General features: G+C 37.6%; 1 protein-coding gene across 5 annotated transcripts in view; it reads left to right on the top strand.

The window, feature by feature from the left end:
• The window catches only part of TLK1 (tousled like kinase 1), a 131,499-nt gene that overhangs the window by 27,580 nt on the left and 83,734 nt on the right, over nt 1–20,185 (top strand). For all 5 annotated transcript variants that reach the window (XM_072418320.1, XM_072418319.1, XM_072418324.1 and 2 more), the window contains exon 2: nt 15,794–15,888. The gene's annotated coding sequence lies outside the window, so the exon portion shown is untranslated. The remainder of the gene's footprint in view (nt 1–15,793; nt 15,889–20,185) is intronic.

The following is a 20,185-nucleotide window of genomic DNA, read 5'->3' as shown; positions in this document are numbered from 1 at the left end:
GGAATGGATTTCTTTAAAGTAATTTGCTTGCAATTTTTTTTAATCCTCCAGATCCAATCCAGGTTTGTTGGAACACCGTGGCTTAATGATAAAAGTGTATCCTTATTGGTCTAGGAGAGCTTTAATAAATCGGGCCTATATAGGGTCTGTGCTGTATTGTGGATGGGCAGTATGTATTCCGTATTGTATTCAGTTTTTTACCTAGTATTCTAGGCTTAGGAATCAAAGAGATCTGCACTCGATGTCATGGTTGTAAATGGCTAGAATGTATTTCATTTTTATATTCAGTGGTTTGTCTGGCATTCCAAAAAAAAAGCAGGTATTTTAAAATATTAGGTTCCCTTCCTTGTCACAATTCGTAACCAGTATTATCTATACTTGACTTCTCCTCAGCTTCTGGCCATGGTGTCTAGGCAGGGGTGACATTGCTGTTCTTCTGGAGAGATTTTGGGGAATGTAGAATACAATTTTGCACTGTGCTGGAGTCTTGCATTTTCTAGGATCTCGTTGAATACAGTGTGATCTCCCCCTGGAGTACAGATGCCTGGAGTTATGTTACTTATATACTTTATATACTAACTTTTTTACCTTACATTTTTTCTGCTATTTTGACAGGAAGATCTGACTGAGTTTCAGCTAAAAAAAATCAGTAATAAAGCTACAATGAAACTATTTTTTTTTTTAAATTTATTTTCATCTTCTGTTTTTTCTAGATATACAAATTAGATAATATTTATACATACCCTTCAGTTATTTAGAATTAGGTCATCATTGACATATGATTTTTTTTCATTTGTGTTAGCTAACAGTTCCCATTCTGAGCTTTTCTTTGTGTCAGTTTTGTGAACTAAACTGTCAGAAGCTTGACTCTAGTGTTGTCGTCATTGTGACAGAAACAAAAGATTTCTATTTTAGACAGAACAGAACTCTTTAAAAATAGCATAATGAGCAATAGATACCATTCTGGAATACTTGACTACAAGAGGCATTACACTGAGATACTAATAGTAATTCTAGCACATATACTTTGGGATTTGAGTTGACCCGTGAGTATTTTTGACGGTCACAAGTTGGTTTCAATGGATGCATAATGTGGGCTAATGGTGTGTTTTATTTGCATGTTTTTTCCTTTATAATTTCCACGTGTTTGATGCAGCAATTTTTTTATAGTGTATAGTATAGTGTAAGTATTAGAATTCCTGGCAGTTTCTACTGTTCTCTGTAGCTCAGTTAAGTGATAATCTGTAGCAAAACACAGCCAAAATTACCAGGGGTTCTAACCTTCACCTTACATTACTAATTATGTGAACCTTTATAGTTATCTCTGTTGCCTTAGGCTGTGTACACAAGTCAGATGGTTCTCGGCCGATACGTGCCTCAGGGCTTGTCTCGATAGAGAATCTGCCAAATTATTTGTAAATGTACCCCAAAGTCGCCTCTCCTTGCTCCATAGCTGGTGCTAACTTCCTCACCTGGTCTTTCTCTGAGTTTGGGTCTGGAATACCATAACTTCCGTGGGGGTTTATTCATACCCAGCAGCCAGCTATGCCAGGATCATACCTAAATACCTGTGTGCAAAATAACTATGAACAGGCAGGTAAGTTTGTTTTATTGCAGAAGGAACATTTCCTGACCCTTCTGCAATAAGTAACCTGCATACTCACTATATAATTTAAATTTTTTTCTATTTTTGATAGAGCAGAAGAGGATTAGGACTATCAGTTTTTTGTTGGTATTGCCATTTCATCTTATTAGGGAGCTTTCCCTTCACTTCCTGTCCTGTAGATTAGTGGTGCCCATTTTTTTTTTCTGGGGGCTGCTGTTGACATTAAGATGAAACCAGCGGGCCACAATGCAAACAAACATTAAAGATGTATGTTTAAAACTAGAATAGTTTTGATTTAAAATTAAAAATAAATTAAAATATTTCAAGTTACCGTAACCTACATGCACCAAACAAAAGATATGACAAATCAAGAATTTATTTTATTAATGAAATCTATCATACAGTGCTGGCCAATCATATATTGCTCCTTGTTCACCATTCCTGTACCAAAAAGCATAAAAACTACACCATACAGTATGTCCTGTCAGCTATAGGGGGCAACTAACCTTCTTTATACCCCCAAATCTTTGCAATGGATACTTCCAGAGAAATGTAATTTATGTGACAGATAGCCAAGGGGGGACATGTCCCTACATCTCACTGTTACTGAGAAATTGGGGTTCACTTAAGGTGGCCAGATATAATTGACAGGGTGAGATGGGGCTGTAGTGATGAAATTTCAGGGGGCATTACTCACAAGAGTTAGCAGTTACTTTTCCCTTTTCCTACAGAGAAATTAGGGTTCATAATGAGTAAGGGGATAGCCAGGTGTGACAGGCTAGCGTGATATGAAATGTATAAAATTTTATTGGGGGGGGGAGGGACCACAGGCTTTTCTTACTGGCCCACACATTTCCAGTTGCCAACATTCCTCTTTTCAAGAGAAATTGGGGTTTACAGAAGTTAAGTGGTCAGCTATGTGTAACAGACACCCCACCAGCCACTCACACCACAGCGTCTGCAAATTTGACTCCAGGGGGCAGTGAGCACTACTGAGCATCTCTCCCTGGGGAGGGTTCCATTAGGAAGGGGTAACTGCACCGCAACCTCACTGCCAGTCTAAACGCAGTCTTTGTGAACAAGCAAGGATATTTTTGGCGCACCAGAGCACAGAGAGAATTGACAGTACCCTAATACTCATTTCCATGGAAGTGGTCCCTGGGGGACCCTAACTTGACAACTCAATTTGGGTACCAAGGTCTTAAAAAGCCCCCCTTACTGTGAAAATATGCCTGATTGGTATTAGAATTTTTGTGCTTGTCACCCCGTATCTAGCAATTTGTTATGTTTAGGGCGCTGAAATTTGGTTTAATACCAGCTCCCAAGGTCCCCATGTACCCTGAAAATATCACATTTCAATGACACTCAGCGTAAGAGCACACATAGGGGATGTGCCCGCCCCATCCTCCTGAAAGACAAGCAAAGAGGGAAAGAGCAGAGTGATAGATATGGCCCGTGGGCCGAAGGTTGGACATCCTTGCTGTAGACTTAATGGTAAATGAAATCCCCTCTTGGACAATAATTAAGGTTTTTCCATCTATTCCTGGTTTGGAGACAATTTACAATTTTAGATTATCTAATTCCTAATGGAAATGGTGATTGCAAAAATTTAGGGACTGTGTCAATGGAATTGACAATCTGGTTATGCATTATTGCTTGGCTGGGAATGGAAATGTGGTTGGTGCAAACAAAAGAACAAACTTTAGAGTCTTAGTTGTGATATTCGCAAAATTCTTCACAGTACAAGCAGCTACAAAAGTCCATTGAGCTCTACAAAGTATAGAACTTGCAATTTAAAATGTATGGCAGAGTAGCATGCTTTAGGAGGGGTATTGACTGTTGGATAGTGATAGGTTAAGAAGTGGATGAAGATGAGTAGGCAGTAGGTTTGAAAAATAAGTAAGACTTAACAATATGTGTAAGAGAGTTCAACAAGGTGGGGGCAGTTCTAAAGAAATCTTCTTGAAGTCATCCATGGGAAGAGGTTATGAGTAAGTCCTCAGTAGGCCATTGAAGGAGTGGACAGTGTGGCTAGGGGTTTTACTTGTATATTTGGTTAGTGTACTTTAAAAGCCATTTAAAACAACATGCTTTACTAAAACTACATCTGCACAGGGTGATAATGCTGCTGTTCAATTTAACTGCAGAACAATTTGCATTGTCACTTTGAATAAGGAAGTGTGCCAAAACGAAAGGTAAGGCTGGAGTTCAGCTTGCTAGTGTCAGACTGCATCATATTGGCAATTTTAGATTATTTTTCAAAATATACTTTAGATTACAAAATAGTTTGTACGACAAATCAATCTTGCTTTTAAATTATTGCCATTAAAATGTTTTGTTATCTTTTTAGCCTAAGAGGAAATTTCCATTAAGAAGGTAGGAAGAATGATTTCTGTGAAAAAAACAGTGCCCCTTCTAGTTACACACATTCGGTTCTTTGTTATTTTTACAATAATTATGGCATAGCAAGCATTAAAATAAAAAAATAAAAGGTCCCATTATAAAATTATCTAACAGTAAGAATCGTAATAACCCAAAATATGGGTTTTCTGAAAAGCCACCATACTCGCCCTTTAATAAACAGTGCATTTTTTCCTTGTCTTTTAAGTAAATATTTATTTCTGCCCACTTCCTTCCCAGATCGTTCTGTCTAAGTGGTGTGAATAAGAGCTGCCTTCAACAATTGAAATGACATGTGCAGACCTTTTTATGCAGTGTGAGGCACAGCAGGTTTGAAAGACAACACGGCATTAGGTGATACGTAAGAGGTAGCAGAATAACAATATGAGATTGGACAAATGTGGGATTCATTTGTCGTGATTCATGTTCTGTGCATCATCATCTTTGCAGACCACACTACACCCGCTTTCATGCTTTTTACCAAAGGCTGACAGTAGGGTGTAGGCAATGTTTCAACTACCCTTTTCTGAATTGTCAAAGTCACCTACTGTGTGGTCTTTTGACAGCTCCATGCAATGCTGTTTTGTGACAGATGAGTCACCATATAATCACAAGCATGATAGCAGATTAATCGTGAGTGTTAGAATAACCCTTTTAAGGCTACAAGTGTTGATGTAGCCATTATTCTTGGGGAAAAATGGTAGCTTTGTTTATCCATACTGAGATCAAGAGCTGGAACTGTCATTATTCATTTTTAGAACTACTATGGAAATCTAGATCAATATGCAGATCTTTATGTTCAGCAACCTAAATGATATTATGACCCTTCTGCAATTAACTTACCTGCATGTTGGCAATCCTTTTTTTTTTCTAATGTATACTAAGCTGCACATGTGAACATCCTCGGCATAACATTAGGAAGAATGAACCCCTATATGCATGCACTGGAGTGACCCAGCCAATCGTCACCACAAAAACAACACATGTCAAAGACGTTGGCAAGGGATATAGGCGAGGTTAGTTGAGCTCCATTTTAATATGATATACGAAGCAGCTAAATTCACAGTTGTATCATATGCAGTGTTCTCTCTAGCCTCTTTTAGCTGGGCACACCACTCAGCACCTTTCAGTAACCACCCGGCCGTTTTTGTGTGGTTAGTGTGAACAGTTGGGTCGCTATACAGGGGCTGCCTACAATTTCTTCCTACCCAGCTCAAAACAATTTCTGTGTTGAACACAAATATGTCTGAACTGTTGTCATATGTACAAATACTTGTGCTCTACATTTTATTGTGGTTCAAAAGTGGTCACTGAGCCACCTTCTCTGGGCTCCTTTCTGCACCCAAGTGCTAATTCTTACCACCAATACTTCCACTGCAAGCTTCATTTTCTAAATCAATTGTTATGTGGCTCATCATAAAGATGGGTACTTACCGTAGCTTAACTGAATTCAAATGTTTGAAGACCTTTAAAGGAATAATTACATAACCTAAACAAACTACAAAGTATAGGGTCCAGTAACGCCCAGTGAGAAATTTCTGTAGCTCAACATCATCGTAAACCTTATTGGTTGCTATGATGGGTCTACTTTGTCTTCTTACAGATTTATTCAATTGGGATAAAATGTTATTTTTTTTCTGGTTTCATTGATATGAATCTTTATTGTCAAAAGGAATAGACTCACAATATTATTATCCTAATTACAGATAATGAGACACGCTAGTTAAAAAACAAAACCTCTTTACAGGCATTTTATATGGCCACAGCCTGCCCATAAAATATATTATTTTCCTGTACAAATGTTACATCACTTTCCAGCATGCAACATTGCTGTTTATCCAAAATATAATAACTTCTGTTTCAAAGCTATGGTGGCCTTTTTAGGGAGTGTCAGCTGTGCTGATTGGCATGTGTCTTCACCTACTTTCTTTTCTTGTATGTTAAATGGAATTTATGGTGTATTTTTGGAGAGCACGTATTAGGATATTATTTGCAGTGCTGACCTTTAGGTTGTGCATGTAAGCTTTACCCACGTCACGGACCACTAATTTCACGGACTGTGGACCATGCATGCGCTGGGATCCGTGTGTCACTTAAAGGGAAGAAACTTCCCCCAGAGTGATGTCATGATGCCAGGACCCACCCACTTTGGGTCGGTTGTGTCCAGAGACCACCTGACCAATGCCCAGAGCCTACGATCTATACGGGAGACATGGTCCGCGTCTCTGGCCCCGCTGGGGGCGGTCCTTTACCTGACCCCGCTGGGGGCACACTGGCCAGAGCAACGGACCACTGGTGGACCACTGCTTGGGGACTGCTGCTTTAGAGCATCTTTATGCATTTATTTTCTTGTTACTTTAGCAAGAAACCACTTGTTTTATTCATATACTCGTTACAAGGCTTGTAAAAGAAATAAAATAAATAATTGCATGGATGGCTTCCAAGACTTTTCTTCCTATTGATGCACACATGCTTCCAGAACTATAAGTCTCAAAGAACTACTTTTTTATAGAGTTGGTGGGCAAGTTTTGGGGAGGCAACAGATCTTGTTTTCAATGTATGCATTTGCAGTGGGACAGAGAAGTTCTCACAATTCTTTTAACTCCCGTTCCCTTAGCTTTACTTTTGGTTTGTCACTGTGATAGGCAGCCAACTTGGAAAAGAGAGGTTCTTTGAAGTAGCTGGGTCAGATCTTTGACCAGAAGAGCATTATGACATTTGTAAACCAGAGTGTCCCCAAATTTAGTGACCCTTGGTATTGAGCAGAAAACCTGTTGTTCAGGCTCTCTTCCATTAGTTGTTTGATTATGTTTTTCCACTTATTTTCTTTAATTATCACCATTCTCTTTATGTAGATGTAATGACAGCCCTAAGATAGACACAAGCATTTTCACACTGCCATGACCGAACAGACCAAGCCTTTGGCATTAGTTGTTGAGGAGATCCTAAAGTCCTTCTAATTTTTGCCCATTTATGTTTATGCATCATATATATATATATATATATATATATATATATATAGTGAGGGGTTAAGCTCAGGATCGCCTTTGCTGGGGTCAAAGGGCACTTGTCTGATTCATCCAATTCAGATCACACACTGAGGTAAAGGTGTTAAGCTGACTTGTAGTCAGGTTTATTTGAAGGTTGCAGATAAAATAACAAAAATAGCTAAAGAAAACCTTGCCTGTTTGGCACTTACTATACATCTGACGTTCCTGTCTATCAGCTGGAGGGCTTCTCCCTGTCAGCTCAAACAAAGCTTTCAGCAACCTTCCACTCACTTTTGAGCTCACTCACCCGGACTGACTTTCTGAGTCTCTCAGCCAAGCTCCCTTACAGACCGACTGTCTCTGTCTCCAACAGAGCACTCTCACACACTCCACCTGGCTGTGTCTCTCCAAATAGAGCTGCACTGACACAAACCCCTGTCTGTGTCTGGCCAAGCTGAGCCCGCACAGACCACTGTCTGTCTCTCCAAGTTAAGCTGAGCCCGCACAGACCCCTGTCTGTGTCTCTCCAAATTAAGCTCCTGACTGAGCTCCTGGCTGTATGTTATATCCCCACCCTCAGTGCTTCTTCATTATTTATCTCACAGGTTACAGTCTTCCACCTGCTACTTCACACAGGAGAGGAATTGTGGGCAAATATACCTCCCTTTCACTTCCAATCTTGCCTTGGTGTCACAATATATATACATATATATATATATATATATATATATTTGATTCACACATACACCTTAAAATAATCGGATCTGACGTAAATCTGAAAGAAAATCAGCAGCTATTGTAACAGACAGATTTTTGGGTTTCTGTTCAGAGGTCAATAGATCAAACATTTTGGTAAATAATTAACCGCAAAAGGACCTGACAATTCCAAAGAGTCCTAAACACTTTAAACACTATTATAAACACCAGAATATATGTATATTATCCTGTATATACACTTTAGTGTCTATTTATAAAGCTGTAAATCTGAAATTCAATGCAACATTTCCTGATATACAATCAGTTACTGCCTTTGAAACATGGATTTGGAATATTTCCATGAATGTCAGATTCACTGCTTTATAAATTTTCTTCTTCCAGTTCAGGTGGAAATGAAACAAATATTACAGTGGTTGGAGTATTTTGGTAGAGGAGATTTTGCATTTCTCCTCTTTTTTTGGAAAATCCTTCTTTAAAGGACAAACGATGTTATATAGAGGGGAATGTATTTGATACCTTATGTTGCCTACTTTTCAGATAGGAGGTTATTATGGCAGATTTTAGCAGAGGGTCATATAACAGCCTAGGATCCACAGAAGAGGTATGAGATTCACAGTGGCATTCCACAATTCTCCTGAGATCTAATTCCCTGAATTTCAAAGGGATATTTCACTTACAGACACAATTGAACATCCTGCTGCAAGTGGCCTGTCAGCATTGTTAATTGGAAGAGGGGTGGGGTGCTACATTTTTACTATGTTGAAAAGTAAAAACGGGGTCTAATAATCAATGCACAAGACATGCATTGGAGTACTGGGTTGTAATTCATGCAGCCATAACCTAAACCAAATGCGACTTGATGGAAATAAACAGGGCATAGCCAAAGTAGGAAGGGGCCTTAAGGGGAATACTACACATAATAAAAAGTTTAGAAGATATACATTCCTTTCCAAGAAATCATTGATTTTTTTGAAATTCTTTATTTCATGCTCCTTGTTGTGTGGGAGGGATGGGTATTTGGATGTGTTTACAAGAACTCCCAATAACTGACTGCATGTATTGCAGTATGAAAGTCACATACTAAATTAAACACAGAAAAAGAAGAATGGTTCTAGGAAGTGATAGGGGGCTTTGGCTTGCACAATAACATAATTTACAATATATTATTAAACTGTATTTATATAGCACCAACATATTTTGCAGCACTGTATATTAAATAGGGTTGGCAAATGATGACAAACAATGTCAATATACCTACAGGTTACCGTTACTAGTGCTGGGAAGTTTGTTAGTAAATGGCAGACAGGAGGCAGGACTGCTGACCCTAAAGTGTTATCCTTCTTATTTGTTTTCCAACCTAAATTTAGTTTTCTGGCTGCAGCAATCAAAGACTGTAAACCAGCAACAGTTTTACAGCAGGATCTAAACCAGGGTTTCTCATCAGGGTTTCTGCAGAAAATGCAAGGGGTTGCTTGAGCAATAAACAGTTTGTGTAACATTGAGTTTTGGAGTGGGAGACCCTACCTCTACAAGGGTCAGACAGCTAGCTTACAATAGCCTACCACTTTCCCGATTGAGGTTATTGTGACAGGGTCTCCTTAAATCCCACCTCCCAACCTAGTTATACTAATAAGCCTGGGCCCTTTTGTGCAATTTTGTGTTCAGTTACATGTTTTATTTGAGAAATAAAACATGCTTGATAAATAAATTGAAACTTCTTTATTACATTGATTTAAATGTAAAAATGAACTTGCTTTGACAGATTTTCAATTGCAGGGATGTTTTCCTTGCACTCTAGACAGCTCATTCTCCAGTTGTATTTTTGATAAGGTTCAATAGAAAAGCACAGCAGGAAGCTGTCCTGCAGACGACAAAATGCAATGTCTCTGTGGTTGCCAAGAATATGGTTTCACTTGCATGTAGTTCTATAAAACTGGCCAGCTCTGTGACGGCTGAGGGATTGGGGGTCACCTGTGTGTAATCCTACTATGAACAAAGCAATTGTATTACTGGTATGCATAGTGTTGCTATGGAAACTTACCTGAATTTTGCATCATTATTCTACACATTGCTGCACTATTTCCTTAAACTTGTGTGATTTGGCAGTGATGTAAAATGGGAAACGCTAAAAACTAATAAGTAAATATAAATATACAGGGAGGGAAATAAGTATCTGATCCCCTGCTCATGCACATCAAGCTCTGACTTTTGAGCACTGGGTTTTTGAGGGTTCTTTTGTTGTTATTCTGTCTCTCACAGCTACAATAAACCCACCATTAAATTAGATAGATAGATAGATATATGTGTGTGTGTATGTATGTATGTATATATATATATATATATATATATATAGAAAAATAAATTTGAATCTCCCAAAATAAGTAATAACTGTACATCTGTGTAAACCTGCTTATTGCAAAATTGGTGTAATATTGACAGTGGCCTACCTTTATTTTATTTATCTGGCTAGGTATACATCTGTACAATGGTTGGTTACTTGGGGCATAGTTAGTTGTTATGCTTTCAGCCAGTTTTTGCTCATCCTTCTGGTGTTGGGTTCCTTTTAACATACTTCTGGATTCTATCCTTAGTCACTCTTCAATCCAATCTTCTATATCCTCCTGAACTTCATTTTCCCATCCTGTGTCACACTTGTACACCTGGGTTCTCTTTAGATCTCTAAGCATGAGATCTCTAAGCATTCACAGGGAATAACCAGCTTCTTCCATTCTAAAGTTGTACATTATATATTTTGTTTAGGAGTTCAGTTTTTATTCTGGCTTTGGTTTCAGACCTTGATCAAATGCTTGCTTGTTTGGATTTAATTACTTCTATGCCATCTACACCTAGCTGTTTTTTTCCTCTTGTTATTTACTGATTTCACACTGACAACCTGATTACACAAATTGCTGATCCACACGCTAGCCATGGCTTACACATGTGGAGCTCGGCCTCTGTAGTTTGCTGCATAAGTTATTGGGGACACTTGAGTAGCAGTATGCAACCAGCTTTGCACCTCAGTCATTATTGAGCCAGAGCTAAAGGCTGTATTTAACAACCATATTAAAGAATGCCACAGTCAACTCTTCTCAAACTCTTCTTCTGTTTACTAAGCCTTTTCAGTTAAGCTGCGTACACACTTCCAATTTTTATCGTTGGAAATGAACGACGAACGATCGATTGGGCAAAAATCGTTTGTAAAAAAAGTAACCAACGTTGGAAATGAACGACCGGACCGGCGGATCGGATTGGAGGACGATCGTTGACCATCTATCGTGTGTACGGTCGTTCATTGATCGTCCATGGTCTGAGCATGCGCGGTGAACGAACGTTCGCTCACTTCCTGTGGTGCACGTCACTTCCTGTATCGTTCAAACGATCGCATCTATCGTGTGTACAATATCTGCGAACGATCGTGTCGTTATCTGTATGTACAGGATCGGTGCTATACGATCGTTCGCAGATATCGTGCAGGATCGTTCGTCGTTCGTTTACCAACGATAATAATTGGAAGTGTGTACGTAGCTTTAGTAGATGACATATGAATTGCATGAGCTGCTACTACTGCCTTCCTGAGTAATTGTGGATTGTGATAGCTATGTATACAATTTAGAAGGGGGTAAGCTGAATTCTGGCAGGTCCGCCAAAAGAGGTTGTCGTCAACAACAGCATACAAGATGGAAGACAAGAGACATAGGCATGTCCATGTAAAGCTCAGTAAAATTGACCTTGTAAGGTGACTTCAGAAGCAATACCAAAATATTAGGAGTGTAGCCAGATATGGCTCAGGTCAATTAAGGAAAATCCCAGGGTGAGTCAATCCAGTTCAAACCAAAGGAAGTTAGATCAGATTAGGAACACAGGGCATCCAGGCTAAACCCTACAACATCATCTCTGCATAACACAGTGAATGCTTTCCTCCTAAACTTTTCAAAATCACCTGGGTTTAGGCAATTAAATCCAGTGAAAGGCTTGCTTAACTTTTAGGAGACTGATATAAAGATTTTAGGAACTAAAGAAGCTGTTACATTGGAGTGAATGTATTACTTTATTACCATGACGTATACACAACAAAGCTCAACCACCGCACAAAACACAGCCCTTATGATTCCTAGTGATCTTTATTTTTTTTAATTAGTAAAAAGAAAAAAAAAAACACAGAGAATACAGCTTCAGTATATGGACATCAATCGGTTGATCCTCCAGAAGTTTAGTGAGCTTGTAATTTTTTCTATAACACTTCCATTTCTGTACTAAAATATCAAGCTTGAGAAACTGAGACATTTATTGATAGGGTACACCTAAAGATCCAATCAGCTCTGTAATTAAAAAAAAATATAGGAAAAATTCTGTTCTGATTGTGATGGGATTATATATAGAGGTATCGGAGACTGCTCATTGGACTGGCTTTGAATACTGAGGCTAGAAACTACAAAAAAGCTTTTACATTGCTTCTCTATTCTCAGATTAATAGCTGGAATCCACAGTGCCATAATGTATTTCTTACTAATTCCTAAAGCAATTAAGTGTTGGTTTCTTCTGTTCATATCGAAAGAAGCAGTTCATTGAAATGTTCAACAACTATATAAGTAGAAACTGATAAAAAAAAATCAGTAACCTAATAAATGTTGTAGTAATGTGGATTGATAAAACTAGAACAAAGAAAGCTGGAATGAGTTAGTAAAATTAACCTTGTATCATTGACAAAGTAGCATCCTAATTGTCTGATATGGGTAACTGCTTCTCTTACTCTAGTTTCCTTTGTACCAAATAGCACCAGCATATTACTAAATATAAATGGTTCAAGCTCTGACAGCAGTTTGATTACTTATCATTTAGTGAGTTATGTAAATTGCATTGCTTTCTTGTGATTATGCAGTTACAGGTTTTTTTGGTGCTGAATGACACCGGAAGACACAATCTGTTAGGCCATATCTATGCTCTTGAATCCTTAGAATTCTAGGATTGCAGTTCAGCAGTCTGTATATGTGGTCCGAAAAATTGTTGCTGATCTTGCCAGAAATGCAGTGACCTTGTCATGTCATGAGATGAGGACTATGTAACAGTAAAAAAGCCTGAAGTGAGAAAACTAATGCAGTCAAAGCATAAAAAGACTGGTAATGTTAAACTTATTAAAATGTTTCTCTTTGGATATTGTCTGCTGGTATCTCCAGTCACTGCTTCTTTTCAATGAATGGAACAGATACTCTTTAATTTAAATATTGTCCAGCTTTTTTGGTCAAGATTTGGCCCAACCTCTTTCTTCATTTGAGCCTGACTGTAGTAGCATATTATACACGTAGGTATTTACATGTATGCTTTCTTTGTTTAGATCATTGGCAATCTTCCCTTTTTGCTTCTAAAACTGTTTATCCTTCCTGCCTGGATGTTGGAAGGTTCTATACATGCCTACAGACAAAAACAGGGCAATGTCCTTTTTTATTATCCCTCTGTATAGATCTACAGTTTGTTTGCCCAAGCACACCTGACCACACTCTGACCTTGGGCAGGCATAGGTAGTACTGCACAGTAAAGCAAGAGGAGTTCTACATCACAGCACAATGCTTTAATGATAAGGTGACAATGCTTTTTTTTTTTTTTTTGCTTTTTTTTGTTTTGTTTACTGTTTGCAGGAAGTAGACTGCAGGATGACCTAACTTTGAGGAATCAATGGACATTTTTCACGAGGATGTCTTGCTACTGAGCTTAATCATTTGTGAGCCTACAAAAAGTTGTTATATACACACACAACTGAAGTTGAGGTGTATCATTTAGGGGGTTCAAATTCATCCTTATGGCATATGAGCTTATGGTGTTGAAACTGAACTTTCAGGTCTTTGAGGAACTCTTGAAGCCTTGCAAGGACTTTAGAAAGTGCTGGGCATAACCTCTGTTGAGCCTTACCCATTCCCACATTTATTTAGGATAACCATGTTGAACAAGTCACTGAGCCACACTTCAGCTGCAAGATGTGTGGGTAGGTGACTATAAAGAATGGTTACCTTAAATGAACACAGGATCTGGCCTCCTGTGTTTGTTGGGTCTTAATAAATTAAGCTGTCCGGAAACAGACCATGAATAGAGATGTCAATTCCAGAAATAGATCACCTTCTGACCCTTTACAAGCATCTGAAGACACACACAGCATCATATGTCTTCTCTCCATACAACAGCATTCCTCAAGACATCTGGCATACTGGTGTGAGGGGACAGGACAGGTGCTAAACAGAACCTACAAAATGTTCTGGCTTAATTGGAGAAGACTGTAAAATGTTTATGCAGCTGAAACATTATTCCACTGATGGGGGGTAGAGCAATATACATTTTTTTCCAACAATATTCTTTTCTTTAATGTTTTTTCTAAATACATTTTAGTAGAAATAGTTATAAAGTGAACCACCTGGGCATTGGGGTGTGTCTTAGGCTTAGTACGCAATATATCCACATCACTATACCGCAGATGTCGGCTGAAGCATCAAATGTTACAATCTGAATTTTAATTAACCAAGGCACAATATAAGATCATTGCTTCGCCTAATGCCTTTTTATTGTACATCAATGCATAATATCCTAGCACTTTCACATGGTAAAAACCATAATAATGTGTACTAAACAATATTCTTCTTTGTAATCTCTTTGTAGGCTTTAGGAATTTAGGTGGCTGCAAAGAGCATACTGCAAATGGGCAGCAAGAAACAACAAAGAAATAAAACTGTGAAAAAAAATCTTTTTATATTAAAAAAAAATGTTTGATACACAGTGAATTACCACTTTTAGGGCTCTATTTGTAAAACAGGGATCCTGACATTGCCTCAAACATTCCCTGGGAGTGTTCCAGGTCCATGTGTTTCAATGGCAGTAATTGAGTCCTACCAGGGAATTTTAGATTCACTGCTTTATAAATAGAACACTTAATGTGATTTATCTACTCCTAAGTAATTTGTTGACTTTAATTTGTTAAAGATCAGAAAGCCTTTTTTTTTTTTTTTTTTTTTGCAAGACACAGATTTTCTTGCTACAACGATATCTCCTGCATAGTGGTTGGCGGGGCATCTTTAACTAAGGATGTCCAATAAAATGTGTGTTATATTGTTTTTCATCTACATGATAATATATGTAACATCTACGTGGTAGTAAAATAGATATTACCAGGTGATATAACTTTTTTTTTGGTTTGAAAATAATCCATTGCTTTTTAAAAGAAATGCTGTAAACTAATTTTGTGTAGAAGAATATTTTAGAAATTCAAATTCCATGCAAAACTTTTTTTTTTTTATGTAAAGTGCTCTTTTGTAAGAAAACGTAGGAAATGCCACTGTCATCCAATGTACATCGTATATATGCGTATGTACTATGTATGTATGAAATGAAATGAAATGAAATATACTTTGCAGTAGCCTTGGACACTGACAAGGTACACAAATTGTATCACACTCCTTGGCATTGCTTCTTTTTCTGAAGGTACAGTATCGCACATGTTGGTTTGTTTAGTTTATGTAAACCCCCAACTATAAATATCTCTTTTGCTCACTTTTCTGTTTGTTTGTGATACCACTAAAAGTGTTATATGGGGTCCATGGCTACAAATATATACCTCTCCTGCCAGAAATCCTTTGCACTGCTGATTTTTTTGTGCACTTATCAGCTTCCAAACTCAACTGGGTTTATGGAAACCCCCCCCCCCATGGTATAGAGACAAATAAAGTTTTTTTTCTGTAGTCCTATTACACTATCTATTCTAGGATGATAATGCTTCTGGTTTTTAGATATTGTAAGTGAGCGTTGTCACCCAAAGTCATAGTGTGTTATAGGTAAAAATAACAGAAAACTAATGTAGCAAGTACACCTAGGGACTGATATGCTGCAATGTATTACATTCTTCTCATGGACTCAGATATGCTTTAAACCTGTCATGGGTTCTGTTGAAGTAACAGGGATCCTAACAAGCAATTACTATGCTGAAAGAGCAGGAGACCTTCATTGTGACCCCAGCTGACGTAACACAAAAAGACTTGACCTGCTGACCCCCATCTCTATCTATCACTTACTCATTGCTACTGTTCTGTCATCTTCCTTGCAGGTTCCATTCTGTAACACATAATTACTTATTCCATGGGCGGTTGAAGGTAGAGTGACTGATTACCCTGAAGAGAAGAGGACAGTTACAGTACAGAGGTAGGTACGGGTGATTTAATTATGGTGGATGGAACATTAATGTGTGTGGTGTGCAAAGAGGGAAAAGGGGTTCCCAAACTTGCAAAAGAAGATCTCTGGGCTGTAAGCATGAATAGAAGAGTTATCTGTAGACACAGGATTAGATTTTCCTCTCTTCAACAGCACACAACCTGTGGAACCCAAAGCAACCTCCATATAAGGATCATTGAATTTACAGAAAATTAGAGTTTACAATATTGTGATGTTTTCTAAAAAAACACATGAGATGTCTATAAAAAGGCCTACATCAAATCATTAAATGACTGCATAGAAAATAAAAGTTTTTGCCACCTGCCTGTGTGCACAATGTCAAATTGTACAATCAGCTGATCAGGTTGTGGTAGAATTCACACAACTATCTTATGACTCTGGGTAATAAAAGATGCTACCAGACATCCCCAAACAAGGAATGTTGATGCATTAATACTCTTTTGAAAAACTGCTAATGTGATTGCATAATAGTGGCTTCTTTGCCCTCTTACATAGTATAAATGTGCATTCTCGTTCCAGCCAAATATACATGTTCATGGAGACTAGGTAAATTATCTAACCACAATGAAATCTTTAAACCGCTTAATGTGTACCTTTTATACTTGCCTTGTCGGATGATCATTTATTGCAAGAACTTTACCAACATTTTACATGGTGAAAGAAATTCTCAAATTTTCACAGAGAAAATTGAACATTGAATATTGAAAACCCATTAGTACTTAAAAAGAAGCCTCAGATTATAACAAGTAAAGCTGGCAAAACTCATGAAAATCCAAGGATACATAGCTAACCCTAACCCAAATACTACAGAAAAATAGACTTTGCTTATTCTAGCAAACCAAAAGAAGTAACATTTGGTTTACATATCTACTTAACAGACGCCACAGTAAGCCGCTTTTATAAATATTAATATTTTAAATATCAAGTTGTTTAGCCAATAAAGTTAACAAAACGACTGAATGCATTCCTAACGTTCTTTTCTCATCGTTTTATTACCTGTGCTAGTGGACATGAAGGAGGTACATGATATTGATTCACTATTCATATAATTTCATATATCTCAGCAGTCTTTCCTCACTTCCTGTTTATTATAATTTGTGTGCTGTACTGTGTATTACAGTTCAGTTCTCTCCAGTTGAACTATATAACTCATATTAACTTCAGGAAACACCTGGCTCCCTTGTTACTTTAGCTTAAGTGGCTGCTGGATTTCCGTCAGGTCTATATTAAAAAAGAGCTACGTAACTTGTAAGGCAGCGTTACATTTTGCTGCGTCATTGGACAACCCCTGCTGTGAAGGGACTAGCTTCCCCTATTGACCGCCTCATAGTTTCAGTTGTTACTATGACTGACATGTAAGGTGGAAGGTAATTTTGTTAGTGCAGCTGGATGGGAAATTAGTATAGTTAATGCGCATTCAAAGTGAATAGAAGCACCAGGCGGACCTACATCTGGAGGCCGGCATTAATCATTTTTTATTAGGACTAAGGAACAAACCTTAATCTTTGATTTTTTGAGCAGACAAGCCACTCTGCATTTACAATTCCACTGTAGTATTGGAGCAAATTATTTTTTGCAGAGAAATCGGCTAGAAAGGTTGGCACTGTAATTAAAGCTGTATCTAAACCGAAATCTGTTTTATAATATGTTTGGCAAAATGTCTTGCTGTATGCATTTTTATACAGTATACCTTTTCTTTTGTCCATGTAATCAATGTACAGTAATCATGTATAGTTATATTCAGTCCACCTAGATATAGGAGCCTTCAATAACCAGTTGATTAGCCCACTGCTCTTCTGCTTCTGAATTCTTTTTGGGATATGTATGTCTGGGTTTTTGTAGCTCAGTGACACCAGAATCTGATGGATAAGACAGCCATCCTGCATTTAATTCACATTGAAATGTGATTTTTTTTTTCTTGTACATTCTTGTCAATTGTGTATCTGCTCAAATGTGTTACATACAATATGACGAGTTTCACAAAAGAAAATGTTTTCATATAACAGACTTTCTGCTAAGTAATTAGTTCCAGCTGCTCAATGACACAGGCACTTCCCAATATCCATAAAACTAAGCAACATATGCTGCTCTTAATTTGCTGTCATTTTGTTAGAAAATTTGATAAATAGCCATGTTTTACCAATGCACAGACTGTACCCCTATTTCAAATATGTTGTTGTTTTAAATGCTGAACTCTACACTTATTTAAAAACAACAAATGATGCAGTTCTATATGAGTTAAAAAATGCAGGGTGAACCAAAAATGGTCCTTTAACTCCTCCTAACTCTAGCATTTATTTGTCCCGTTCCATACTATTTAATCACTGTGGACAGAAAAACAAAGCCCTTTGGCAAGCTCCAAACTAACTTATTAGAGTTTACACTGGATTAGGCCCATCATACCCAGGACCATGTGATAGTGATGAGCCAATCACATGATATTACAATCTGTTCCTGGCAGTTAAATTGGATGGCGGGGGGGGTAAGGTGAGTAAGGGACATGGGGGATGGCTGATCAAGTGACCCCTTTCTCTGTGTGGAGAGAAAACAAGGTGTGTTTTATTTTTTTTTTTTTTACTTGTAACTTATATCTGTACCAGAACGGGTTATATTGTTCGTATCATGAACCTTCTGTACCCCTGTGCAAATATATCTCTGCTGCAAGTGCATTGTTGGTGACAGCCAGACTATTAGCAAAAGGATGAATTCATCATTCTGCTGCTTCATTGTCAAATAGTTTGTGCTTGCTGCTTTGTGCTGCTGCTGGCTTTTGCTTATCTTAGGGGTAGAGTCTATCAGAGGTTGCTGGATCACAAAATTAGCTCAACAGTACTACAAAACCTTCAGCAACAGTTCTCTGAAGCTGAACTTTACTGATCACTTTTTAAAGGATAACTGTACTAAAAATTATTTTTTTTAACATGGATTTTTAACCAAAGATATAGGACCCATTGATATCCTCTCGTTTTAGCAGCCCCCTTTTTGTAATGCCCTAAGGCTATACATTTAAGTCAAGATAGCTTGTATACTACTCCTAACACCTAAAGTTTCCATGAAAAATTTAATTAGGTTCAGCTTCAACAGGGTTTAGTTCTTGTGAGAACTCGTTCTTTCCCTATACAAGTCTATAGGGAAGCAAAAGAAGCTTGAAGCAGGTCAGAGGAAGCCAACTGCAAGTCAAATGTAGTTGTCAGGGAATTCTGAATGAAGCATCTCAAACTGATATTGAAGGCATTGTATATGTAATCCAAAGCACCTAATATGGTTGAAGATTGTACTCATTTTGTTTATCATTGTATACATTCTTATACACTGCTTCTGTAGTATTGTTAAATGACAGTGCTCTGTATGCACTTTGTACTTTTGTATATATAATGAACATTCCTTGTCAAATTTAAAACTAGGATTATAGGTTATATAGATTAAAAGCGAGGCCTAAAAATCAAGCTTTTATAGCACCTTGATGTACTGTTGTACTATGATGTAGTTTGGTCTATTTATCATTATATTTCTAGTTTTATTTTGCAGCATGCATTAAAGAGACATTTCTCAACATTTTTACCCTTAAGGAACCCCTACAAAATGATCTGGTGTCAGGGAATTCCTTAAACCAATGGCCAGTGGGGAAAAAAGTCAGTGGTGGCTAGAGTAATTCTTTTTAGAAACCTAAAAGATTTAGCTGGCTCTACCAAGTGACATTGCATCCAGACCTGTGCAAACATCATTAAATGGGGGAGTCAATCAGTTTGAGGAACCCGTAAATAAACTCTGGTTGAGAATGGCTGACTACCGTGTTTTTTTTTGTTTTTTTTTACACTTGGTGTTCTAGGCACCATCAATAAAATCAAGATATCATGGACCTGCCCCTAGCCTGTAACTGGGCAGTAAAGCCAAGCTTCTCTTTCCTCCTTTAAGCCTTTGAACTGAATGGATCCTTATTCTACTTCCCCCACTCACAGTCTTAAACTTAAACACATTCTTAAATGTAATGACGTAATAAGGAACATGGGACCCTATGTTATGTCTTTTATATAGTGTTTAGCTTTGAAGATAAATTCCTAGGAGGTAAAAACCCCATTTACCTAGGTATTTTATTTACCCATAAAATGTATTATTACATACAAGTAGCATTTATATCTGAATCTGTCCATATATTATTCTTATATATTCTTATATATATTCATTCAGCTGGATGTGATTTTTAACCATATTTTCTAACTTCTTCTTTTTTGTTTATTTGATGATTAGTTCATATTTGTTTTTTTAT

This window comes from Pyxicephalus adspersus, chromosome 7 (genome assembly GCF_032062135.1).
Source record: "Pyxicephalus adspersus chromosome 7, UCB_Pads_2.0, whole genome shotgun sequence".
Classification (NCBI taxonomy): domain Eukaryota; kingdom Metazoa; phylum Chordata; class Amphibia; order Anura; family Pyxicephalidae; genus Pyxicephalus; species Pyxicephalus adspersus.
This window is presented reverse-complemented; position numbering and strand designations above follow the sequence as displayed.